We start from the raw sequence: 11,861 nt of genomic DNA, 5'->3' as shown, positions 1-11,861 counted from the left end.
CGAAGGGTTTCGCTCACGAGACAGCAGTTTAGCCGAGGTACTGGCGCAAACAAGAAAAGTGCTTCAACTCACATTTGTGCATAAGAAACTCCATGATATTTTTCTCCTAAGGGGCTGGATATTCGCAAGGTGGAGATTTTCTCCATCTGGGGCAGGATGTTCGCAAGGTGGAAAATTTTCTCCTAAGGGGCAGGATATTCGCAAGGTGGAGATTTTCTCCTAAAGGGCGGGATATTCGCAAGGTGGATATTTTTCTCCTAAGGAATTGAATATTCGCAAGGTGAAGATTTTCTCCTAAAGGGCTGGATATAAAAAGGTGAAGATTTTCTCCTAAAGGGCTGGATATTCGCCAAGGTGGAGAATTGTTAGGTATGACTCATAATACCAGAATTTGGAGTCTCTTGGAATGAAGAGAAGTCTCTTGGAATTTAGTGGGTTGACATCAACGTGGGCGCAGCAGATGCATGCTGGCCCAACCCACCTTGGTGGGCTGGATATTCGCCAAGCTGGAGATTTGTTATGGTATGACTCATATACCATATAGGGACAGACGCTGGAACGAAGCGGAGCAGAGCGGAGCGAAGCGGAATAATCTGTCCAAATCGGGAAGTTACGTTATGTGGGTTGGGGGTGTTGGGTCAACGCCCCGCTATACGGTACAGGGGTAATTTGGGAATTACACATTGTACTGTAGGGTTTACTCTAGGATTATAAATAGAACTGTTTGTAATCCTAGGCCTTTGAGAGAGCTGAATCCCTGAATTCTGTAAACCCTTTTCTGATTATTGAAAGGAACTCGTCGCTCTGCTCCCGAGGACGTAGGCATCTTTGCCGAACCTCGTTAAATCTCTGTGTTCTTCTGGATTTGTGTCGATTACTATTTTTCTTCGCCCTAATTTTCTCAACACTTACCTACATAAAAAATGAAATAAAAGAGGGAAATCGCACAACCCGGCCATACTAATGCGTCGCATAGGAATTTTACCTAGTGTGTTATTGAATTGATTAAGTCAAATCACAAGATAAAAATTTTTACTGATGTGTTATTAACGTGTTATGAAAGTGATTTTGAGTTAGTAAACATCTAAAATCACCTCAGTTACTGTTTTTAATGTGTTATTGGTTATTGTGGTGATACAATAAAAATGACAAGATGAAAATTTCTATTATATTAATTGATATTCATGTATTATGGAGGTGATTTTGAGTTGATATTTTTGTTTCAATAATAATATCTCAAAATCACCGTAGTTACTGTTTTTAATGTATTATTGGTGTGTTATTCATGTGTTATTAATGCGTTATTGAGATGATACAATCCAATGACAAGATGAAACTTCTACTGATGTGTTATTCGTGTGTTATGGAGGTGATTTTGAGTTAATATTATTGTTTAAAGAACAATAACATCTCAAAATCACTTCAATAACAAATCAATAAAACATAAATAACGCGAAAAATATTCAAAATAACGCAAAGGAATATTCCTATAACACGGCTTAGCCGCGCGCACGTTTTCATTCTTTTTTTTCATTTTTTATGTAGGTGGCTCCGATCTTCCATGTGTCAGCTTGAGATTGAACTCCACAAACAGTTATGCATGCAGATTCCTGATATAATATTTTTTCCTCCTACTCTCGCTCTCTCGACTGATACAAACCAAACTGACATGAACCTAGAACACTTTTAGATTTCTTTCCTGTTCATGTCGAGATATGCCTTACTCTAAAGCTTTTTTAATGAACACCAAGAATTATTCGCTATGTGGTTCTGTTAAGTGTTAGGCCAAGGCATTTTATTTGTATATTTGTTGTATTTCATATATTGTACATATGAAGTAGTTTAATGTTTATAACCAAAAAGAAGCATTCAATTGATTATAAATATATGTACAAAAGCTAAGAACTTAGTAACAAATTAAGGATTGAATGTTCCATAAGAAAAAAATATACTAGATCTAAATTAATTGTTGTGGAATGTTCCATACAAGTTTGTATACAAACAATGCAGCTTCTATTGGATAGCTCAAGTATTGCTTGTTTTAACATATACAAGGCACGCCATTAGATTTATGATATTGGGTTGACCAAAATGTACATCCATCATAATGCACGTAATTAGCAAAAAGTTGGGTCAACAACCACCATCCTTATATTCAACATGCTTTAGCAAAGCAAGGCTCTCGGTCACCTTCACTATTAGGGAGAGTGAACCAAAGAGGGACTACTAAGGTTGGTTGCATACACTTCACCAAACTAACCAAAAGGCTAAAGCATATGAGTGGGAGCTAACCTGTTCATATTTCTAAACCAACATATTTGTAACAATCTAATTTAAGATTATATTCAAAGCCCTTAAGTGCCTTTAACAAGCTTGTTAAAAGTGCACATAAATGATCGCTGCAGGGCGATGAGATGCAAAGCAAGGCATGTCAGCTCCGCGCACTCCATGTGTAGGACGATTGCTGTTTCCTATGCTAAACCGCGGGCATTTAGTGCTCATGCGATGCGGTCCGTTTGGGGCAGCTTATAAGTGCGGGCGACGTTTTCAAAACGCCGCCGTACTGTTTGGTTCGCGCGTTTCACCGGCTTATCCGAAACTGCATTTGATTTTTTACACTAAACGCAGGCCGCGATTTTATTTAAATTAATCATATCTGGAATTAAAACTTACCCTAACTTACCTAAAATTCCTTCGGCCGCCCTCTGATTCAACTTCGGTTGGTGATAACTAGTTCATTGGGTAATATAACATCACTCAACTTCCTTAGTTAGCTGACCCTCGATCACATTCGAAGTTTTGAACTTCACTGTAAACCAAACCGCAGCAAGCGACAGCAATTCTCTTGGTCCTACCCTCGATGAACATTACCAACAGGGCTTTCTTTCCTAATGTGTGTGGCTATTTGAGTCCCTTCTAACCTTTGGCTTTCACATCACAACGGATCAACGTTCCTTAAACTGACTTTCATGCAGCACAACACTTCGATTTTCATGGACCAAACATTCTTGATCCAATAAGGAGTATGATTTTTCAAAGATATTTTAATAATATTTAATTTCATAGAATAAATTTTTATTTATGAAGAAAATTTAATCCATTAAATGCCATTTGAGATTTTTAAATGGCTTTAGAAAAAAAAATTGTGATTTAATAGCGATAAAACTTGTTTAATATTCTCTATTTTTTACAAATAATTTCTCACATTTTTTTCTAATAGTGCAATTAACTATGTAATTTGTAACTCTCTATATCATGTTTTATTTCTTTTTAAATTAAATTCATTTTCTTTCTATGATTTATTTATTTATTTTGGGATTGTTAATCAAAATTTATATAACTTGTAACCTTGTTAATTCCTATACATAATAAAATTTGTTAGAAATTTTAATTTATTGGTTCACTTTTAAAGTTAGTATTTAATAATACATATGCATAAGTACAGCGTATTTTGTTTTAATTCTTTATCGAGTCTTAACTTCTAAATCATCAATCAAAAAATCCATGTTTTATTAATGTTACTAAATGTATCATTATGTTTATATAAGTTATGAGTGCACCAGCAAATAAAGGTTGTACTTGAAGTAAAAAAAAAATGTGTGCATCACACTACACTTTGAAAACAATAGTCTTCCCTCTCAGTAAGGCAGCTCAAAATCGGCCACCCTTCACCTTCTTTCAAATGAAAGGTTTTCCACATCATCAAATGCTATACACAAAAAGTCACACTCAACAATGTCGAGATATTGTGAGAGTCACTTGCTCAATAATGACAGAAGGATTGAAGGAACCAAGTTTAAGAGCCACAAATTACATAAATCACTCAATCCTAGTCGAAGTATTAACTCTAATATCACATGTATGGGAGTGAGAAGCAAAACGGAACCAAAGTTTTGTTAGATGCATTAATGATTAAACATATTTTCAACTTAGAAGAATAATCTAATGGGTAAATGCTAGTCACTTGGTATTTTTATACTAATGTATTTTTCAATCAAAGATTTTTAAATCAAATGCAAAGCCTTGTATCATAATATTCACGAACGCCAAAGACTAAATCATAGATGCCCTTCATGCAAGTCCAACAAGCAAAAATGTTGACAAAAGGAATCCATCCTAGTCCTTAATTGAAACAAGGATCTAACATCACAAACCAACTACTTAGATGGTTTGGCTAACGTTCATGACCTAATGAGCCCAAAAGACTAGGCCAAAGAATAAATATGCTAACTAAAAATAATCATTCAAATATTAGGATTGAGATAACTCACAAGCAAATGGAAACTCATAGGCAATGACCAAACAAGCTACCACATAAAAACATATCGACAACATCCCCATTCTAGTGTAGCAACTAGATAACTTCTTACTGATCTCCTAAATAAAAAAAGACGTACAACAAATTTTGCATGTGCAATATATGGAAGTCAATTGCTAAGGAGCCCACATTAGCATCTAGAAAAATAGCCAAAAGCATAACAAAGAAATCATTGTAATAGCAAATAGATCAGCATGATATGCATGCCCCAAAAAGAAGTCCTTGTTGGTGTCTTAGGTGAGGTTGTTGTCATAAAAATGTTTTGACACACATCACAAACTCAATTTTATCAAGTAAAAAGAGTAATTGGGAGCAACATGCATGCAATAAATGCATAATTAATTAATTCGAGATAAAAAGTAAATGTTAGTCTACTTTTTAAATGTTAGTCTAATCATATTTCTCAAGAAAAATGAATTCTGATAGTATTTTGATTATTTTAATATAATTAAAATTGAGTCATAAGTGCTTGCTAAGAATTTAATTTCACTTCTAAATACTAATTATTTTCATTAAATTATGTTGCAAGAAATAATAATAATAATAATAATAATTTTAAATATATACATATATATATATATATAGTTCTATCCATTTGCACAAAAAAGCAGAAACTTAAATTACTGACAGGAAAAATAAATCTTTGATATTTATCTAATTTAAATTTCACAAATTTTGCACTGATATTTCTTTTTATGATAAAAAAATGTTTTATTTTTTAATCTTGTTTTATTGAAATTAAATTATATTTTAACTTATAATTTATATTCAAATTTAAGTTTATATTGAACAACTTCTTATCAAGTTCGTTCAAGATTTTAATATCCTATTATTATTTATTTATTTTTTTAATTAATTTGTAATTATTTTTAGACTATTATATATAAAAATAATTTAATGTAAATTAATTTTTAATCGTATTCTATTTAAATTAAATTGTATTTGTAGCTATAATTTATATTGACTTCTTACTCACATTTATTTATTACTTTGCAAATTGAAAAAAAAAATAATTTATATTTTTATGCGTTTTAAAATATACAATTTTTCAAGAAATAAGTTTTTTGGAAAATTTACATACATACCACATAATTATTATGTAGTTAAACACCCAAAATTTGATATTTACATTTATAACACCATTTTGTCATAATCCTAAGCAAGAAAACTTCGTTTTTCACTTTTAAAGAGATAGTAATTGCCACATTCTTCATGTGAAGTTTAGTATTTGAATGATTTGCATGTAAATATGATTGTTTAGGTTGTAAATACTTAAGAATTGTGTGGTATGTTTGTAAATGCTCTTTTTCTATATTAGTTTTACATTTCTTTAAATTTGACGCAAAGCAATGTTTTGAAGGAGAAGCAAAGGATTGTCATATGAGGGAAAATATTTGCGTACATAAGACGTACGCATCGGTGCATACGTCAGGGGTTATTCAGGGGTTACAGGGGGGTTATATCCGGGTTATACCCCCTGTAACCTCCGTGTAACTTATTTGTACTCATGAAACTACAAAAGCACGGAACTCATTTGTAGGTTACAGGTAGTTTACAAAGAGGTTACATGGGGGTTACAGAAGGTTAAAACCCCGATATAACCCCTGTACCCCATGAATAACCCCTAGACGTATAACCCCTGGACGTATGCAGCGCTGCGTACGTCTTATGTACGCAAATTTTTTTCCCTCATATGACAATCCTTTGCTTCTCCTTCAAAATTTAGAAGGCTTTGAGGATTAGTTCATTAATATTACTGTTTATTCTTTATTTTAATTTTTGTCTTCGATCTGCTTCAATAAATAATTTGCGTTGTAATTGTAATAACTAATTTAATTTCTCAAATTAAAATTAATGCTTTGAAGTATATATATTAACCTACATATTCATCTGATCTTGAAAAATTAATGTTAGTCTAATCATAAATTTTTATCCTTGGGAGTGGGGCTGTTAAAATGGATCGTTATTCGTGAATAATTTGTGTTTGACTCGTTAATAAACTCGTGCTCGATTTGTTCACTAATCAAACGAGCTAAACACAAAAAATTTTTTTGCGCTCGATATATAAACTAGCCGAACACAGAGAAAATTTTTTTCTTAAGTATTCAACTTGTTATATATATATATATATATATATAATTCTCGTCCCCACCCTTAACTTCCTACGGCTCTCAAAACATCTCTTTGTTCGCCAATAGCTCGTGTTCGGCTCGCTAACAAATGAGCCGAAAACGAACAATATTTTTGTGTTTGAAATGTAAATTTGTCAAACAATAATATTCGTATTTTTCAACAAGTCGAACATGTGCTGACCCCGGACTCGCTCGTGTTCTGCTCGCTCACACCCCACTCGGTAGTTGAGCTTATCGAGCTGTAAGCTCGAGCTCGAGCACAAAATCGAGCTTGTATGTCAAATGAGCTCGAGAGCGAACTGAATAAAAGACTCAGCTCATGGGCTCTCGAGCCGGCTTGATTTTCAATTAAATGTAATAAATTTTAAAATTCTATTTCAAGAAAATAAAATATTAAAAAGCTGTAGAAAATATGACAGTGAAAGAAGAAAACATTACGTCCTAAACTTGGACGCAGGGCTACTTCCAAACTCCAATTAAAATTTAATGCGTGTCAAATATATAAAAAAACAAAGAACCCTGAAATCTGACCCGGTCATGATGTATAACATGGTTGTACTGGAAGTTTTTCTTCAATACAATCATGTTGTACTAAATAAAGTTAATGCGTGTCAAATATATAAAAAAACAAAGAACCGTGAAATCTGAGCCGATCATGATGTATAACATGGTTGTACTGGAAGTTTTTTCTTCAATACAATCATGTTGTACTAAGTAAAAAAAAAACAACCAACTAATTTGAATAATTTATTTTTAATTGGTGGTTGAAGTCAATGGCATGTGGAATGTAAGGGTCCCCCAGTAAACCTTTTGCATCTAGCAGTATTCATAGTTCACATATCACATAAATTTATGATCCTCTGAAGTATCTTGAGTGCAAAGTATCAAAGATTGAGAAATTCTTGATTAATAGAATAACCTCTGTTGAGGAAAACATTTCTTACATTGAAGTTTCATTGATCAATAGAATTAACTCTATCGAGCAAAAAATAACTCAAACTGAAAAATTCTTGAGTAGTACACCATCATCTGGCCCCGCTTCAGTCTAGATGGACAAATCGCATAAAGTTAATTCATTTATTGAGTCAAAATCTCAAAGTGGGAAAGTCTAAGAAGATATCTTGTCACATTTGGGTTACTCTTGTGCCTACTTAAATATATGCTAGGTTTGATTTAGATTAATATAACTCGTGGGAACCCAATTGGGTTCATGTTAGTCCATATGGGTCTTGACCTAGTTAAGCTCAACTGAAATTTAACCCTTTTTAATATGATTTAGATAAGCTCGTGTGCAGACCAATTTGCTTAGAATATTAATTTGGTTGCATTTAAGCTTCAATTTGTTCAAGATGTTTCATGGGATCCCAACTATGTCACTTCATATCCTACCTTGTTTTGATTCAAGCAAAGCCTAATTTCCACTTTTTTGGTTTAATTAATTGTGTAGTCACCCAGGAAGGTGATTGGAAAGGTTTCATTGGGTTGGGTTGATTTTAATTTGAATTTTGTTCAATTGTGCCTAATTGGGTCAAATGGGATTGATGGCCCTATTTAGATTAATTGAGGGCCTAATAGTGCTCAATTAACTTTCACAAGCTATAATTGAGCCTAAAAAGAAGTTGGTTAATTTAATTTTAATTTTGACTTTGATTGGTTCAATTTTGCTCAATTGACCCAAATGGGTCCATAATGGGATTGTGTGCCCATTAGGTCTAAGTGGGTAAATTAAGGGTAGATTTTGTTTAATTGAGTTGGGAATAACTTAAGAAGTTGTTTTCCCTAATTTGATTGGGCTTGGATTAGATTTTGAATGGAGGAGAGTTTAATTTTTTTTGTAGAAGACTTATGAATAATTAGAACTCAATTCATGAGGAAATTTTACATTTGGCTTAATTGGCCTTAATAGGCCTTTAATGGGCCATTTGAACAAAGGGGTTGACCGAAGTCTTCATGGATGTTTCAGGGGGCTAAACCTTCATTCTCAAATTATTAGTTTCATTATGATTTAAAAGGTAATGAGGTTGGGTTAATTTAGATTGAATTTTATTGAATTACATTGAGTGGGGCCTTAATGATCCACTTGGTCAAATTGGGTTGGCCAAGAGCTTTAAGGATTTATATTAAGTTGAAATTGATATATAGTGGGCCCTACACATGCCAGAGTCATGAATAGTCAAAATTTTTGAAGTCAAGGACATAACTATTATGGGCCTCATAAGTCAGCAAGGGTTTGACAATCCCCCCTAGTTCAAGGATGATATTTGAGGATGATTTTAAATTCATTAGGAAGGGCCCTAATGCATAGGGTTACTTTTAGATTGACTCAGTCGAAGTGTACATATGGACTAAACTTGTGCTTAGCTTGAATTCACATTGCCTTGTTTTTAATATGAATTTGCTTTAAAAATACTAACTACATTAGAAATTTAGAGTTAAATTAGTGCTCACTTAAAGCCAAAGATGAATAACTTGGGTTAGCCTTTCACCAAGGCCAAAAAAAAATCACAAGGGTACACTAGGAAGGAATCATAAGTCTAAAAGAGGGGGCTAGTGATTTTAATTAAGATTTTTCCTAGCAAAAAGTTAGATTGATGGTGAGTTTGTGTGTGTAGTTCCATGATTGTAGAGTCTTTTCCTAACACTTCTTTCTACAAATATGCATTTAAGAACTTGAATAAATCTTCTAAGGAACTAAACTTATATATGAATCATGACTATCCATTCTCATTTTACAGATAACAGGTAGAATTAAGTAGCACCTATGGAGGGAACCACCCATACCACCATAATCAAAAGCTAAATTTTGTTTATTCTAGTCTCTCTTATGAGTATACACTAAGATACCCTAAAATCTATACAATTTAGTCCAAAATTGTTCCTTAGTCTATAAGGATCTCTCTCTAAACTTTTGAATGACTTAAAATATATCACCAAGATTAACTGAGCTATAGTGCTTAAAATTTCTCCAATTCCAATTAAATGTTAGGAAAACCATAAAAATTCCATCTATAAAATAAAAAAATATTATTCTAGCAATATATATTCTTTTCTTAAAATTATGTTAAAAGCAATTAAATGTTACCTCAACCTCATGAAATCGCATATCACAAAAATTTACTAAAATCTTATCCCATGTACATAAGGAGCATAAAATTTTCTCTTTTGATATCATTAATCTTTAAAGTTGCCAATTTGGAAGATTGAAACAAGCGTAAATTATTTTTTATTAGTATGATAGCTACAATTGTTGACAAAAAAAATTATATACTTACATTTCCCCACAATATGCTATATAATGTGAGAATCTAATGTATCAACATTGTCGACGAGCCTTTAAAGATCTAGCATGATTTGATGGGGATTGTAATGAGTAATGACTAGGTTGTGCATACTTTAAGGATAAAAGGTGGATGTGCTAGCATGTAGCGATGGAGGAAATGGAATTGTGTGCATAATATTTGATGATGGTTAATCTCTTCCAAAAAATTTTTTTCTTGCATAGTATCATTCTATCAACTATTAGTCATCCACTTGGCAACACATTAGACTATATTAGATTAGTTAAGACTTGATGACCTATCATCTACTTTCCAATCTATTATCATTCTTATGTACAATTATTTCACTTTTGATAATCAACATGTGCCCATCAATTTGTGTTATTCATTGACCTATCTATCCTCTGCCATCCTATTAATTAGCATTTTGACAAAACTTTACACAGACCTATCCCCACATGTTATTCATTAAATTATTAGTATATATAGACATGAAGTAAAATCTTTAACCTATCAACTTGTCATATGATGGGAACATCTTAAGCATTCAAAATGCATAAATATTAGGTATATTTTTGTGTACATTTTTCATTATTTTGTAAATTTATGTTATTTATTTTGTGTTTTATATAGGAAATTGATATGACAGTAAATAGAAGACGATATGACAAAAGTACAATAACAATGGTACTATAACAAATTTGTTGTAACAACACTATTTGGAAATTTTTCTAATAAGAGCAAAGTGTTGCAACATTCTATCTTGAGCACTAGAGTTACAACATTGAACACCGCAACACTATTCTTGAGTGTCGTAGCACTATCGAGGCCAAAGCGAAGACCCAAAATATAGAGCTTGGCACAGACCATACTTGATGTGTTTTAGCACTACCCCAGAGCCGCAATGACGTACTCAGAGTGTCACAGTTTGACAGTTCAATAGGAATAATTATACATTTTTTGGGGGCAGAATGACAATTATTTCATTGATCGAGCTTAAAAAGTGTCTAGAAATATGCGAGAAGGCAGTTTAGTGAGTTTAGAAGTGGAGTCTGCGTGTGTGTGTGTGTGAAGTTGTATGTGAGAGTGTGCTTAGCCCAAAAGAGCAACTGTGAGTGCATGATAAAATGAAGGAGCAAGGCTAAGGATTTGGATATCTCTCCACCACAAAGATTTTATTTCATTCAAGAATTTTGAGTGCCCTCATTTCTTTTGAATTTTCTTACATGTTTTTTTTTCATTTATGTACTCTTTTGATTATTTGTTTGAATAGAACAATTTCATTCTATTAAAAAGCTTTCATCATATTAAGCTAAACATTTTTACCTTTGAAATTGTTATTTGTTATTAAATTTCTATTGAATGTATTCTTCTCAACACCATAAACTAAGTAGGTTAATTTAATTTTCTTCTATTTTATTTTAGCAATAATGATGACCATATTTTTGTTTAAAATATAGTAGAAGATTATTAACATGGAGGGATTATAGAAGGAAAAATCCAACTATGGTTTAGAAGATTAAACATATTGCATCTGAACCTTAGCAATCATTTAGAAAATATAGAATTTCAATTTTAAATCCTCTATTTGCATAGACATATAGCATTCATGGATTCTAAAATTAGGATTTTAACTATAAACAAAGGTTAAGAGCTACATATGCTGATGATTAATGATAAATATTTTATGATTTGTTTGACATGTGTGGTCAAATTTGCCCATACAAACATCTCGTAGGAACATTTGCCTATATAAAATGTAGTTAAATTTAAACATCTGAAGATTTTGCCTGAAATAAATTCTAAAAGGCATAATTTCACATTTTAAAAATTAAAAGAGTGGTATTTTTGATGTGGTAGCATAGAGTTTGGTGGTATTATTGTAACGATCAAAGATTAAGTGTTAGATAAGTAAGTACATATGAATTGGATGATATGCATGAAAATGCCCCAAAATTAATGTGCCTGCATACAACTATGAAAGTTTAGATGCTACATCTGTATATGCATGTACATAACTATCATGATATCTAAATGCCGCTTACTTTATTTATTTTTTGCTTCAATAATTATTACCTAATAAAACAATGACATAATATGGCCTCTCTCTCTCTCTCTCTCTCTCTCTCTCTC

The sequence above is a fragment of the Phalaenopsis equestris genome, unplaced genomic scaffold, assembly GCF_001263595.1.
Source record: "Phalaenopsis equestris unplaced genomic scaffold, ASM126359v1 Scaffold000276, whole genome shotgun sequence".
Lineage (NCBI taxonomy): Eukaryota > Viridiplantae > Streptophyta > Magnoliopsida > Asparagales > Orchidaceae > Phalaenopsis > Phalaenopsis equestris.
This window is presented reverse-complemented; position numbering follows the sequence as displayed.